This window comes from Cetorhinus maximus, chromosome 19, assembly GCF_964194155.1.
Source record: "Cetorhinus maximus chromosome 19, sCetMax3.hap1.1, whole genome shotgun sequence".
NCBI classification, from domain to species: Eukaryota; Metazoa; Chordata; class Chondrichthyes; order Lamniformes; family Cetorhinidae; genus Cetorhinus; species Cetorhinus maximus.
The window spans coordinates 44,570,079-44,586,880 of NC_135897.1; the positions used below are offsets into that span (position 1 = coordinate 44,570,079).

Here is a 16,802-nt window from a genome sequence, read left to right on the forward strand (position 1 = left end):
AATACTGCAGTCCAACCCCATCCAGTCATGAATGCTGGTGGACTATTAACCAACTAATAGAAGGAAGAGCTTCCATGAAACCCCCACCTCGGCTACCATTTTCATCAGTGGGCCCCAATAACATCCTAGTTGCTCTATTGAAGACTTGTGCTCCAGAACTAACTGCACCTCCTAGCCAAGCTGTCCCAGTACTGTTACAAATTTATTTTAAGATTCAAAGTAATTGGCAAGAAACCAGGAGGAAGGTGAGAATGTTTTTTTAATTCAGCGAGTTGATTTGGTCAGAAATGTACTGCCTGAGAGGATGATGGAATCAGATTCATTGGGAAGAATTTTCAGGTTGGCAACTGGCCCACTCTCCGATGGGTAAAATGATGCACGGTGACATCGGGCGGGCGTCCTGACATCACCGCGCATCACTACACGTCATTTAGATTGTCAGTTCAGTGGGGGCGCAGCCGAGTTGGCTGTGTGCCCACCAAACTGTCAAGGGCGTATTAAGGTCATTAAGAAAGTAATTAAAGTTGCTAAGAATGCTGCCCGTCCAACCTTAAGGTTGGTGGGCAGGCGAAGAGCATAGGCAGCCTTCGCATTTTTCATGAAACCTCATCCACGGGCGGGATGAGGTCTCATGAAGAGTTTATTCATTAAATAAAAATTTTTGACATGAGGGGACATGTCTTAAAATATTTTCTTTTCTTCATTAAAATTTTTAAACCTTAAACTAATCTCCCTGTGACACAAAGGTGCCTCAGGGAGATGTCTGCGCTCTTTCGCGCACATGCGCGTGAAAGAGCACAGGCCCCGGCTCAGGGAATCCCACCCCCCCCAACCCGCGCAGGGAGCGCTCTTCCAGGCATGTGTTGCGCTGGGTGGGCCTTAATTGGCCCACCCACGTAAAATGGCGGTGCGGCCCCAATCAGGGGCGCCGATCAGTTTCGCGCCTGCCCCCGCACAACCCCCCCAATGGGGGGAAATTTCTGCCCATTAGTAACGTTATAAAGAGAAATGGGTAAATTTTGATGATTCTGGGAAAGAGAAGCAGAGTGGGACTAATTGTATAACTCTACCTTAGAGCTGATATGGGCATGATGGGCAAATGGCTTCTATTAGACAGTATTATGCTATTCCATTTAATAAGTGTAATCTGACTAATCACTGCCCCATCAGGGTACTCTTAATCATCAGTTACCGATGGGAGGTGTCATTGGCAGTGCTATAGAGTGGATATTATCGAGTGAATATTATTCACCAATAACCTGCTCACTGATGCTCAGTTTAGTTCCACCAAGACAACTCAGCTCCAGATCCTCCTTCAGCCTTGCTCCAAACATGGACAAAGCAGTTGAATTCCAGATGTGAGAATGACTGCCTTTAACATCAAGGCAATCTTTCACCAAGGGCAGAATCTTATGGCCTCATTGCGGTGGGGACAGGGCTGAGAACTGTGGCAAGCCGTTCAAAAGTCCATTGACTTGGGACAGGACCGGACAATTCCACCAGTGCGAGGGGATGTAAAACTTCGTCTCAAGTCTGGCATTAAGTTGCTCTAGTAAATTGAAATCAATGGATTTCAGTTCAAAGACATACCATTGGTTGGAAAAGATTTTTAAAATGTTCGAATCGTACCTAGTACAAAGGAAGGAAGTAGTAATATTTGCAATCTCAGCCTCAGGACATCACTGGAGGAGTTCCTAAGGGCAGTGTTTTAGATCCAACCACCTTCAGCTGCTTCATCAATGACCTTCCCTCCATCATGAGGTCAGAGTGGGGATGTTCGCTGATGATTGTCCAGTATTGAGCTCTATTCACAATTTCTCAGATCCTGAAGAAGTCCTTACCTGAATGCAGCAATACCTGGAAAATACAGAAAAGTGGCAAGTTACATTTGTGCCACATAAGTGCTCCAGGCAATGGCCAGCTCCAAGAAGGGGGAATCCAATGACCTCCCCTTGCCATTCAGTGGCAATACTATTGTCAAATCCCTTACCATTAACATCCTGGGGTCACCACTGACCAAAAACTTAGCATAAATAGCTGCCACACTGCTGCTGCTGTAAGAGCAGGTCAGAGATTGGATATTCTGTAGTGAGGCACACCCCTCCAGAATCCCAAAACATTCTTATCACCTACAAGGCACAAGTCAGGAGTGTGATGGAACATTTACCACTTGACTGAAAGAATGCAGTCCATCAACACTCAAGATGCTTGACACCATCAGAGACAAAGCAATTCGTTTGATCAGCATCCCAACCACCACTTTAAACGTTCACTCCTTCCACCACCAACACAATCTACCTGAAATGTGTAGCATCTGGAAGATGGACTGCAGCAACTACCCTATGCCTCTTCTACAGAATCACCCAAACCTACGACCTCTACCAACTGGAATGAACAGGGCAGCAGGTGCATGAGAGCACCAGCATCCCCAAGTTCACCCCAGCAAGCCACACACCATCCTGACTTGGAACTGCATTGCAGTCTTTTTGTTGTAACTGGGTCAATATCCTGGAGCTCTCTCTCCCTAACAGCTTGGTAGGTGTACCTACACCACATGGACTGCAGTGATTCCTGGGCCAGGAATTCTCCCTCGTCGGGCAGGCTCGGTGAGGATGGGCGGGAGCGGTCGGAAAGCTGACCACCATCCGCGATTAGGGCCGGACTGCAATTTCACACTGTTGGGCTAATTAAGACTCACCCAGCATGAAATGTGTGCTTCAGCGCTCAGTGCTGCCTGTTTGTGTGGGGGGGAGGGGGGCGGGGGTTGGTGGGGAAGAGGGCTTGCGCGCAAGTTCGCGCACGTGCCCGGGTGGATGCTGGAAAAGCTCCCTGAGGCACAGAGCTGCCTCAGGGAGATGAACAGTTTTCAAAATTAAAAATAAGGATTTTAAAAATGTTACAAAACAAGTTCCCTCGTTTTTTTTTAAAGACGGGTCGAAACCTTATCCCGCCCATGGATGAGCTTTCGCAAAAAATGCATAGGCCGCTTGGCCTTTTGAAAAATGTAATTCAATTGCATTGTTAATGGCCTTAATATGCCTTTTAATTGTCGGCGGGTGTGCTGCTGACTGCCCCGCGCGCCCGCTGGCCGAAATACCGTGCGAGTGTGCGATGACATTAGGACACTCGCGCGTCAGTTTATGCTCGAGCGGGTCAGGCGCGCGCCCGCCTGCTCAGCGAAAAATCCTACCCATAAAGAATTCTCACCACCACCTTTTCAAGGCCAATTAGGGATGAGCATAAATGCTGGGCTTGCCAACAATGCCCACCTCCCTTGAAGGTCTGCAAGAAGCTTAAGAAACAAAGAAGGGAACTGACACAAAATGCAGAATATATAAAATACATTCTCACGCCCATCTTCTGAAGATTTATTTTGAATCTCAAAATAACTCAGACCACGTGCTGCAAATTCCGTTTTTCTTTTCTGCATGTTAATTCCATTTTCTTTTCTCTGAAAGCCAATAAATTTTATTAAAATGTCAGAAGAAGTTCGCCTAATACCAAGGAATATATAGGCCAGCTTGTAGATTTACATAAAGCGCTGCATTGTTATATAAATCTACAAGCTGCTCTACACATTCCTCCTGATACCAAAATCCAGCTTATTTATTTCTAACACATTCACCTCCAAATCACCTGACATGCTTCAACAATCCGAAGAACTGTCTTACAAAGAGTGTACAGCCAAAATGTAAATCTTGTCTATGTCTCCACAGATGCAAATGAAGTTGCTGAGTGTTTCTGGCATTTTCTGATTTTGTTTCAATTGCCAACGTTTGCAGCCTTTTTGCTTTCCATTTATATTTGCACAGACATGGACACCTGTCAGGCTTCAGACCGAGCCACTGTGTAATCCACACAGATAGGGCACGATTTTCCCCTCATCGGGCGGGCGCGGCAGACAGGCCTGGGAGCGGCCGCAAAACAGTTCGCCGCCCACGATCAGGCACCGAGCTTGATTTCATGCTGGCTGGCCAATTAGCGATCAGCCAGTGTGAAATGCGCACTGAGAGCCTCAGCGCTGCCGGGGTGGGGGCAGGAGGAGTGCGAGTGCTGAAGTTTGTGCAGGCGCGGGAGTGCACTCACTGAAAGTTGCCTGAAGGCACAGGGCTGCCTCAGGGAGCCGAAGATTTTTCAAAACAAAATTAAAGGTTTTAAAAACCCAGAAAAAATGTCTGCACAGCAGACTCACGCACCTTTACATGGTGATTATTAAAATCCTGCCCAACCATTTTTATATTTTTTATTTAATTACGGAAACTTCATCCCGCCTGTGGATGAGGTTTCCTCAAAAATTAAAAGGCCGTCTGGCCAATTTGCTCGCTCGCCAACCATAACGTTGGACGGGGCAAAAACACAGGTTAATTAATTGATTAATGGCCTTAAAAGGCCTCTTAATTGTCAGCAGGTGCACTGCCAACTCTCGCGTGTGCCCGCCAACAGAAATATTGCACGAGTGCGCAATGTGAAAGCATTGGAGAGAGTACAGACTGGATTCACAAGAATGGTTCCTGGGATAAAGAACTGTAGCTATGAGGATAGATTGGAAAGGCTGGGACTGTTTTCCTTGGAGAAAAGAAGGCTGAGAGGAGACTTGATATAGAGGTATTCAAGATCCTGAGGGGCGTGGACAGGGTAAGTAGTGTGAAACTGTTCCCATTCGAGAGAACGTCAAGAGCTAAAGGGCACAGATTCAAAATAATTGGAAAAAGGATTAAATGTGATGTGAGGAAAAATGTTTTCACCCAGAGGGTGGTTAGAGTCTGGAAGAAATTTCCTGAGAGGGTGGTGGAGGCAGGTTCGATCAACGTATTCAAAAAGCAATTGGATTGCTACCTGAAAAGAGAGAATGTGCACAGTTACAGGGATAAGGCAGGGAAGTGGGGCTAGGTGGGATGCTCTTTCAGAGAGCCAGTTAATGGGCCAAATGGCCTCCTTCTGCACTGTATAGATACTGAAATACTGTGACATTGGGATGCTCACCCGACGTCATTGTGTGCTATTTCATGCTAGGGTGTGTTGGGCGCGTGCCCGCACGCCAAGCTGAAAACCCTGGCAATACTGTTTTAGTATGTACAATATGTAGCACATGCACAAATCCCCACACCCCCATACCCAAGCACCTACTAAGAGATCAATCCAGCGAGCTCAGGTACAGATTGGTGGAGGCAAGCTTTGAGCTTCATGAATGAGCAAGGCTACTTTTGGAGTTTAAATAGCTAAGACCATGCAGCTTGTCAGCACAGCAATGAGAGTACATTTTCAATGCTTGTCTTGAAGATAACACACCCATTAGATGTTTGGCTTTCAAGGTTATCCAGAGCTGAGTGACAAGAGTTGCAGTTCCCTGTGATGGATCTAATCTACAAATGTTATTATTCAGCCAGGCTGACGAGTTAATAATCAAAATTCCCTTGGAATACAAGAGGTTCAATTGGCGCAGGTATCAAATCCCAAGTTTGCTATAGCATGTCAAAACTCAGTTAGCCAGATGGTGAACTCTGGAACATTGTAGGCAACTCTTTGTTCCCTAATTAATTTTATTTGCAGAGATTCATTTTATATACCATGCATCTCCAAAAGCCCAGTCCTTTTTCAGCCTGCTCATAGAATGTGAGTACAGGTGAATCCCCAATTAATACCCTCTGCTTGAATACAATTTACACCTAATTGATATGCAGAGAATTGGTTCAGTTTCCATTGTTAGGTATATATCTTGGAGCCAACATAACTCCAAAAGGCTCCTTCACAAAACCCTTGGGGCAGAATTTTGTCCTCGTCGGGCGGGTGCACCTGGGACCAGTCATGAGACCGACCGCCACCTGCGATCGGGCCCTGACCGCGATTTCACGCTGCAGCGCTCAGCGAATGCTGGGGTGGGGGCAGGAGGAGTGTGAGCTCTGAAGCTCGCATATGCGCGTGGGTGCGCACAGTAAAAGCTCCCTGAGGCACAGAGCTGCCTTAGGGAGCTGAAAATTTTCCGCACTCAAAATAAAGAAATGAAAAATAATGAAAACATGTCCCCTCACGTGACTCTGTCACATGAGCAGGGACATATTACACAGGAACGCAACAATTTTATACATTTTTAAATTACTTTTCGAAACCTCGTCCAACCAAATGATTGGACCGGCAGTGAAAAATTGGGCTCAATTAATTGATTAAGGGCCTTAATAGGCCACTTAATTGTTGGCGGATGCGTTGCCGACTTCTGCATGCACCCACCAACCGAAATATCACACATCATTTTATGTTCGAGTGTGTTGGGTACACGCCCACACGCTGAGCGAAAAACTCTGGTTTTGGAGAGAAGGCGTTATTAAACAGCAGCATTTTTTTGTTTCCCTGTTTCATTCTATATTGTCATTGATTGAAGAGTGTGTTTTTATTATCATTTTTGTCCAGCGTCTTCCTTTCATCTATGGTTCTAGTCTTGATATGATGAGGCTTTTCACTTGGCTGTGTATATATGTTAAAGTGAGCAAGTTAAAATTATAAAGTACAGGTTAGAAAACCCAGGCAATAAAGTGTAGAGCACGTTCTCACTTATGCTCTACAGTGTGACACTTCGGAATTTCTTGAGTATTTTGTCATATGTATTGCATTTTAACCCTGTGGATCCTGTTCCAAATTATTCATATAGCGTGTGGCTCAGCTTCTTCTAGTTGAAGTAGATAAATTATTTCCAATGGAGAAAACTCAACAAGAAAGACCTATCTCTCGCTTACAAGGGAAGTTAAAAATGTTATTAAATTAAAAGAAAAAGCTTGTAATGCTAAAAGAATGGCAGTAAACATGAGGATTGGAGGAGTGTCAGAAACCTGCAAAGGACAGCCAAAACATTAATTAAAAAGTGAAAAAAAGGAAATGAGAGTAAACTAGCCAGGAATATTAAAGCAGATCACAAGAACTTTTACATGTATCTAGTGTTATGGACAAGAGGGGGTTTAATTTAAACAGCTCTGACTTCTCCTCTCACGGCCCTTTGTAAACAGAAGGAATGTTTTGATTTTGATTTCCTCCTAAGCAGTGGTATATTTCCCAACCCCTCAGTTTTGGTGTGATCCAATTTTTATTAATAGCCCCACTGCAAACTTGAGATAAGGTATACTTAGAGGGTTAGTTTATTCACAGACGCTCAAAACATGGGGGTGGTGAGGGGGGGGATCTCACTACATAGCCCCCTCTGCATTCATACAATAAAAGAGGGATAGAGAAAGAAAGATTTAAAGGGCTAAGACCACAGAGCAAATAATTATTGTTTCACATGAGTCCAGAGTCCAGAATCAAAGTCCAATTGTGTAATCCTTCACAGGGGTTGGCAGACTGAGGACTGATACTGGATAATTCACTTTTCCAGTAGAGATGACTCCTATGATGAGATAGGCATGCGGAGATGAAGCAGTCTTGTAGGCTATAGTACAGAAGTTCTGGTAGATACAACGTAGACGGGGCCAGGTATTCAAATCTGGGGAGAGCCATTGTTCTGTGCTGCCACTTGCTAGATGGGGGATGGAAGATTGATCTTTCTAACTCTACAAGGCAATATTACAAGTTCCTCCATCTAAGGGGTCATGTCACATGACTCCCACCTCTCCACTTTGGCTTTGACAAAGGTTTGTCTGGGTTCCTGAGATTGTTAATGTTCCAAACATTCAGGTTTACAAAGGAAGGTTGCAGGGCACTTTGCCCTGGCAGACTAGTAGACCCCAGTGGCCAGGCTGGCTTATGCAATGTAGATAGCCTTTGTATAATTCCCTTTGAATTTGGTCTCTGCTCTCCATATAGCCATTAGCGTCTCTTAAGAGATAACTAGACACAAATTTCTTCGATGCTGCTAGATTAGCATGAAGGTCACAGCCAGATATGGCTTCAGTCATTTTAAAAGGTTACTGTTCAGTTTTTAAAAATATTTAATATAAGTATAATGTGAGGTCTTAGCTCTGTTACACTAGCAAGGAGGAGAATATCTAAGGTTAAAAAATGGCCCCTTAGAGACAGAAGCAGGAAAAATTGCCCTGGGGAATAAGCAAATGGTAGAGATGTTGAACAAATACATACCAGAGAAAGGATTAAAAAAGGGGGCTAGTAAGAGTGAGGAGCTTAAGCTAATTAATATCAGCAGACAAAAAGTGCAGGCATTTTAAAGTTGACAGGTTATAACTATTGAAGTGCCACAGGGATCAGTGTTCAGCCTCAGTTATTTACAATTTATGTTAATAACTTAGACAAAGAGACCTAGAGTGATGGATCTATATTTTCTGACAATGCAAAGCTAGGTGAGAATGGAAGCAATGAGGAGGGCACAAAAAGGCTGCAAAGCGGTATGAACAGGTTAAATGCGTGTGCAACAAGATGGCAGATGGAGTATAATGTGAGGAAGTGTGAGGTTATTCATTTTAATAGTAAGAATAGAAAAACAGAATATTTCTTAAAAACTGTGAAACTTGTAAAGGTTGGTGATATCCAGAGGAACTTGGGGGTACTCACACAAGGAACACAAAAAGTTAGCATGCAGATACAAGTATTTAGGAAGGCAAATGTTATGTTGGTTTTTGTTGCAAGGGGGATGTAGTACAATAATAAAGGTGTCTTACTGCAGTTGAAGAGGGTATTAGTGAGACCACATCTGGAGTACTGTGTGCAGTTTTGGTCTCCATACCTAAGGAAGGATATACTTGCCTTGGGGCAGTACTAGGTTAGCTCCTGGTGGATGAAAATTATTCTGTGATGAGAGACTAAGTAAATTGAGTCTATATTCTCAGGAGTTTAGTAGAACTAGAGGTGACATAATTGAAACGTAAAATATTGTGAGAGTTTGACATGGTAGAACTGAAAGGTTGTTTCCCTTGGCTGGGAGATCTGAACATGGGGACACAGTATCAGAATAAGAGGCCAATCATTTAGGACTAGGGACACTCAAAGGCTTGTGAATCTTTGGAATTTTCCATCCCAGAGGATTATGGATGCTCCATCGATGAATGTATTTAAGGCTGAGATAGACAGACAGGTTTTTGGTCTCTCAGGAAGTCAAGGGATACGAGGAGCAGGCTGGAAAATGGAGTAGAGGCAGAAGATTAGCCATGATTATATTTAATAGCGGAGCAGGCTTGAGAGGCTGAATGGACTACTCTTCCAATTTCTTATGATCCAAGTGTTGCACTTGCAATCTTTTCCCCAAGTGTCTCATCAGCACATATATAATGAAATGCAAATAGATTTGTTATACACACTGGGCTTAGCTGCAGTGTTGAGGAAACAAAATTTGTATCACTTAATTATGCCTTATAATGCATGGTAATGTTTGAAATATTAGTTTACATTGCAGATTTGGTCAGTTTGTTAACACAAACCAAGCATCAAATTGTCTTAATCTGTCACCAGCCATAAAAACTGGTTCAAATGTAACTTATAGCTATTGTGTCAAAGATCAAAAAATGTAGGACCCCCAAAAACGGGTGCGGGATTGTGATCAATTAACCCAAGCACATATCTTCCAATGCAGATTTGGTGCTGACAGTTCATTTATATGATTGTAACTTACAGACCAGCATTAAACCTGCTGTTGAGTAGCTTCACATCTTAGGAGCTGACCCAAATATGTTAGAGGCTAGCACCGCTTAAAACTAGCGAGTACCACATAAAGCCAGCCTACACTTAAAGGAGAGATGCATTCTTGTGAGAGCAGGTGCGGGAAGTGGCTGGACAGAGAGTCTGACTTTCAAAAATGCTGACTAATGGTACAATAGGGAGAGAGGGAGACCTTGTTCCAAGGTTCTTAACATTGCACTAGCCTTGGTGCAGGAAACAGAGAGGAGGAGAGATGTGCACCATCCATCAGGGACCAGGAAGACACCCAGAAAGACATTGCAAAAACAGTGAGAGCAGATAGCCATCATGTTCAATGCCCACAGTCCCAAGGACTTAGATGTAGTGCCGCAAGTTCAAAGACTCCTCATGAGTAGTGAAGGTTGGTGAAAATGTCCTCAAATGCCAGATCTCACAAACTAAACAACGGGCCTCAGAGAATGCTCGAGTCTTCACATTCCCATCACTGATTTACCAAATATCTCTATCAATGAGGATGCCCACCTAATATTCATAACTTCATCGCACCTTTACACACTTAGTACTGTTGCAAGGCTCACATCTCACATCTTGTACATGCTGCCAGCTTTCAACCACGACAGCCACATCAGCCAAATAAATTCCAAAACACACACCCACACTCTACCCTTTCTCTTGCAGGACAAAGTGGCACATATCCAGAGGCAGCTACACCTAACCAGCAGGGAACAGGAACAGCTGCATGTTCTTACTGCCGTGGAGGCGCAAGTACTTCCTGGAGCAGCCATGACCAAGGCTGTGGCCATTGGGTGGGGCTGAACTCATTGAAGTCAAAAGCATGCTCATACCTAATCCACCTTCTCATAATCCACTTCTCCCTCATCGTACATTCTGTTTGATTTATAAGCTTTAGATGCTTGTAAGCATGCACCTCCTGCTTTCCACCCTCACCATCACCGTAACCCTAACCCTGACACTTCTCCTTTCAGATGCAAAAGAACTGCAAGTTGGCAGGCATGAGTGGAAGAGAAAGAGAACAGGAAGAGAGTGACAAAGAAGAAACACTGTCACTTGCTCTCACATTCGCAGCTACCAGCTTAGATACTAATACACAGCTTGTGCTTTAAAGGATAGCTTTGAGACAAAATCAGCACATGGTGAGTTATTGGGCACAAGTGACCTGGAACCAGGGCAGGATATAAGGATATAAGCAGCTGCCAGGTCTCTGGAGGGTGATTTCTCAGACAAGTTCTGTTAAGGACTCAGATGAGGACTTCAGTAGGGTGACCTACAGAAGAAAACTGATGGGTATGTGCACCAAAATGCTTGTGACATTAGCGGGCTGGCCCATGCTCCATACTAACGATCATGGAGAACTCTGGCATCAATTAGGCACAGGGCTTTGAAAATAACTTGGAACCCATCCTCACCAGAGGGGAAATGGTGGTCAACTCCATGGGAAACCCTGTAGACACGTCCATGTTGCAGAGTCTGACAGTTAATGTCTCAGCTCCACTGCAGCACAAGCTGAAGCTGCCAAATGTTTGGGTGCCGCAATGGAAGTTCAGACTGAAGCTATGCAAGTTCAGCTTGCTGGCATACACGATCAGGCTGCTCTCATACAAGTTCAGCTTGCTGGCATACACGATCAGGCTGCTCTCATACAAGTTCAGTCTGCTGCTGTGAGATCTGCAGGTACCAATGTGCAAAGGGCTTACAGGATGTCACAGCAGTCCAGTGGTCTGCCTTCTTAGACATTACCATGAATGCTGAAGCATCACCTCAGGGGAGTTGTAGTGGTTCTTTTAGGATCACAGCATTCATCCTCATACCACTCCTACTCCACCTGTACTCTTGCTGTTGCTAAAAGCAACCCAAACTTTTGCCCCCTATGTCAAAATGGTGCAGCATTAAGTAGGCCCTTGCATCCTGCAAGGCCATCTGCAATACCCCCATTGAAAGATGAGCAGTAAGCATGAAGCAGAAAGATGAGCATTCGCACATGAGTGATTTATTCATCAGCTTGATGTTTAAAATTTTGTTTGGTATGTTCGTTTTGTGGTGGGTTTTATTTTAGCAACTGGCCAAGAGGACACTGTGATGGTTAGTAACAGAGGGAAGGTAAGGTGTGGGATTGTTGGAATGGGGAATTGAAATTATATTGACTGGTATTGTAGTCGAATGTGTCAATCATGGACCAGAAAGGGAATGTTTTGGTTACCTCATCCCTTTCCCCTCCATTTCAGCTGCTTGTCTTATATCTGGTGGCAAGAGCTGTAACCTTAAGATGGTTGTGCAATATACAGCAGTGCACAATGAATCTTGACATATGTTGTGCCAAGCATTGCAGGGCACTTTGGTCGGTACAGGCAGTGGAAGAATTGTTGAAGCATCCCAATACTCTGCTCAATGACAGTTCATGCAGCTGCATGGCTCTCTTTATATGAATGCTGCCTACTCTGCATGGGTTCCACACCAGAGTATTGACCCATGTGTATCAAGCCCTTGCTGCCTTGTAGCCACCTCCAGTTTGTTATAATGACTTGAATGCTGATGGTATAACGGACTGTCGAATGAATGAAGGTGTCGTTACTGCTGACAGGATATTGGGAATTGACCTACATGATACTCTGAGTACAGTTGCACAGCAGTTGGACTTAGAAGCAGAGAAATTCCTTCTAGTTACAGAACATCTCAGAATTGACATGCAGTGCCCGCAAAATGATGAGTGTGCAGGCAAGCTTATCCTGCATCATGGAGGAGCCATCAATATGTGCAAAGCCGATTGTTGATTCTACTCTTGAGCAAGAAAGAATGAAATATGTTCAGTTCTCTTGGAGTACAATGCTTCAGAGACCTCTCTTACAATACAGTGGCCAATGAGCTTAAGGATAAAAAACAGAAAATGCTGGAAAAACTCAGCAGGTCTGGCAGCACCTGTGGAGAGAGAAACAGTTCATGTTTTGTGTCTGTATGACTCTTCCTCTGCCTGAAGGAGAGTCATACGGACTCAAAACATTAATTCTGTTTCTCTCTCCACAGATGCTGTTAGACCTGCTGAGTTTTTCCAACATTTTCTGTTTTTATTTCAGATTTCCAGCATTCACAGTATTTTGCTTTTACCTTAGATGAACTTAGGGATGTGGCTAATAGTGACTGATCTAGCCTGGAAGGAGCCAGACACATAAAAACTCATGGCTGCAGTCACCATCACAGCCACTCATATTACTGCCTCCTCCCTGTTCTGAGGCTGCAATCGTGGCAAAAGCAGATGGAAGATTTCAACGAGCACCCCCATAGTGAAGCGGAGATATCTGACACATTCATTGAGGGAGAAGCATTGTTCCCTGAACACTCTAGGTGAAAATATCCTCGTGCTGAGAGTCCCTCTTGCCCTTCTCCTCCACCATCTTTCAGCAGCTTGGCCTCCTCGGTACTGCTTCTCCTCATTCTCCCTGTCATGCTGTAGTCCACCCTTGCCAGGGAGCAAAAGTTTGTGCAGAACCCTTGAAGTCAGGACAAAGTCCTTCAGCATGTTGTGCTATCCTCAATGTAACTTGTCTGCAACCGCTCTATGAAATCCATCATCCTTCATCCAACTAGTTCACTGGCAGTAATAATTTACCACTATGCTAAAGTTCTCCAATATGGTTGTATCAAAACATTCAATATAAACATTAAAACCTAAACTCCAAGAGCTGAATTTCCCCAGCCCTGTGGTGTCATGCTTGTCGGCAGTACAGGGCCAGGAAAATACAGATGAACTGTGTCAGGATGGCTTCCGATGTATTTCACTGAGAAATTCCCCAGGGACAGCATGGAAGTGGATCAGTTGTCCACTATTTGGAGATAGGCAGCCAGTTAACATTACTAAGGCCCCAATTGACAATGATTTTTCAGCCTTGCTGACATTTTGCCATTGGCAGAGCAGCCCCCACCATGTGTGGAGGCTACCAGCCTTATGGGTTATGCGGCCTCCTTGCTGCAGACAGCGGGGTCAATTGGAGCCAGAGGTCCCATGCCCCAATGACAGGGCTGCGAGCAGGAAAGGCTGAACCTGCAGCCCAAACAATGCAGCTGGATGGGTTCCCCTCCACTCTGAAGGGCTTAATGGCTTAAGCCCACTGATTATTTTATTTACCTGTACTTCTGCAAGGGCGCATTCATGTTGTGGCACCCTCGCGGTCCCAACCCATTTCAACATTGCCCATTTCTCCTGGTGGGCCTGCTGAGGTTCCAGAGCTGATTGGGCTGGCAGCATTGGGACCAGTCTGCCGTTCTTAATAGGACAGTAAGTGTGGAGGTGGCCAATTAGGAGGTCATCTTTAGGAAGATTGTTGAGCCTGTCTCGATCCCAACAACTATGGGCTCAGGTTCCCCATGTGTTCCTGATGTTGGGGTCTTGAAGCTGGTGGCAAAACCCTGCCCCAATAATCTACTTGGGAGTAAGTATGCAGTTAAATTACTGATACTCTAAATATCAACCCCAAGATTGCTGATTACCTGATAATATACTTGTTAATTATGATTGCTTTATAATCAGCACTTTAATTAACTTTGTGTTGAAATTGTTTAGGCATGCACACTATGTACTTAATCAGTACTCAAATGGCTTGCTATGCCAGAAATGCTTGAGTTTTGAATGCATGTTGCTTCCTTGAAATGATATAATCAGCATAGCCCATGGCCAGAGGCAGATAGGCATGAAGAGATAGTGGCTTTACGATCAAGGAGAAGAAGGTTTTTATAAAGATTCATTTTGTAACATCAGGCCTATCCAGAAAATATTAAGCACTGGCACCTCTACTTTGTGCCAATTCTTTTTTTCCTCCAACAATCATTCCTGGAGAGCCAAACAGACCCCAACTCGGTTCCACCATTTCGACCTCCCTCTCCACATCTTCATCTCCCCCTTCAACACTAACTAAGAGGACCTCATACATTTCTTTGAGGACAGACTCATAAGAAGTGGGATGCAATGTAAACCATCAAGTGAATGTGACCCGGAAAGATCTCACCATTGTCTAACTTGTCCTTATCAGGTTTTGTGGCCTGATGATTCGGTGCTCCTCCTCCATTTTGAGTACCATGTGGAGGAAGTGGTGGTGAACCTCATCCACACAGTGAGAAACAGACAGGTTGGGCTTGGTTGCCTGTTTCGCACATACCAAATGTTATTTTCTGTTGTTTCAATCCTATCCGTTTCCAACCAAATGAGTTGAGATAAAATTAATGCCACTGTTTCTGTGTCATTCATTTTTAAATTTAAAAATTTATAGTTACCTTCATATCACTAGTGTAACCCAGCTACCACCAATTGTTATAATTTTAAGGTTTGCACCAGGTATTCTTGGGATCTGCATCATTGAACTATAGGAACATAGAAATATAGAAAATGTATCGCAGATAAGGAGGCTATTTGATCCATTGTGTCTCTGCTGGCCAAAAAAAGCTATCTGGCCTATTCCAATTTTCCAGCTCTTGGTTTATAGGCCTGTAGGTTATGGCACTTCTATTTTTTCTAATGCTCTGAATGTTTCTGCCTCTGTCACTATTTCAGACAATGAATTCAGGATCCCTACCACTCTCTGGGTGAAAAGAAAATCTCCTCAATACCCTTTTTATCTTTCCACTAATTACTTTAAATCTTGCTTGTTGGTGCAGAACTTTAATATTGCTGAAAAGAGAGATAGATTGCTGAAGCTTTTTGTCTTGCATTCATCAGGACAAATGCAAGAATCTCAAATTTCAAATGATGACAACAATTCACACTACAGGAGAAAAGGGTACTGATTGATCCAGTAGTCTCTGATTGGCTGAGACATTGCCATAGAGAAAGCCACGAGGCACGATCGGCTCCCTAAACTGCCAGGTTATTCAAAAGAGGTGCAAGGCTTGAATATATTCTTTTTGTTTGCGGAGAACAGGCCCTTGCCTATGAATGTAGGTCACTGCTAGCAAGAGTAAATGAGTTATGTTATGAGCTTGACTGATTGAGCCTGGCTAAATTGGTTGTTTTTTTTGGAGTGCTGAGACAAACAATCACCAGCAGCTCCAAGAAACAAAAATTGTGCTTCCGAAATCTCTTGATATCGATTCTGCACGCATAAAGCGCAAGCGCCTCGTCCATGTGCTATTCACAGCAGAAACCCTTTATTAGTGCACTCAGAATTGTTTAGCAGATGCTGCCCAATTGTGGAATCACTAGATTGGTCCCTGGGGCAAGAGGGATGAGAGGGTTGTCCTATGATGAGACTCGTTGTCCTATGATGAGACTATGAATAAACTGGAGTTTAGAATAATGAATGGTAATTTCATTTGAACATACAGGATTGTCAGATAGTTTGACAAACTAGAAACTGAGAGGTTGGGTGGTATTTAATGAAGGTGATGTGGGTCTCGTCCGCTGGCAGAGATCCCGCCAATCAGAGGCCAGCAGCTGTATTGAACAGCAGCACTGCCAGGGAGGCAGTGGCTGCTGCTGGTAGGACACCCACCTGAGGCCTAGCAGTGTCGTTTGATCTCAGGCCACAGGTGAGGAACTGGGGATGGGGGGGTTGGGGGGTGGTGATAGGGGGTTGGGAAAGAGAGGTGGGTGAAAGATTTCAGTAGCAAGGGCAGGGAGGAGGCTATCAGTGCCCCTGCCTTCCTGATTTCCTGATGCTGGGTCCCTCAATCAGGCACTGAGTGCCTTTGAACAAGGGCCACCACCACCCGCCCACTGCCCCCTAAACCCCAGGAGCCAGCAAGTGACCCCACACGGGTTTGCTTGTCTTGCTCCCTGCATTGTGAGCCTCCCTACCCACCACTGGGTTAAGAGCATTAATTGCCCACTTAAGGGCCTCAATTGGTAGTGGAGCAGGTGAGACGTCCATGGGCCTTCCCTCCACAGACTTAAGTGGTGTGGAGGCAGGAAAGCAACGAGGTCCCTACCCTCTACCCTTCCGCCTGATTAAATACTCCCTACCAACAAACTCACCATGGGGGACAGCATTAAATTCTGTCTGTTGTTTCCCCCAGCTGGGGAATCTAGAACATGCGGGCATGGCCTCCACAGGAGAGGTCATTCATTCAGGACTAATATGAGGAGGAAATTCTTCACTTTGGAATTGTCTACCCCAGAGGGTTGTGGATGCACTGTTGTTGAGTGGATTTAAGACAGAGATGAATAGATGCTTGATCTCTCGGAGAATCAAAGGATATGGGGTTCAGGCAGTACAGTGAAGTTGAGGTAA

At 44.5% G+C, this 16,802-nt stretch overlaps 1 non-coding gene across 1 annotated transcript; it reads right to left on the bottom strand.

The window, feature by feature from the left end:
- Window positions 1-15,589: 15,589 nt before the first annotated feature.
- LOC144694337 (U11 spliceosomal RNA) lies at window positions 15,590-15,724 on the bottom strand. Its single transcript, XR_013579721.1, has one exon. It is a non-coding gene; the product is annotated as a U11 spliceosomal RNA (small nuclear RNA).
- Between the last annotated feature and the right edge of the window lie 1,078 nt (window positions 15,725-16,802).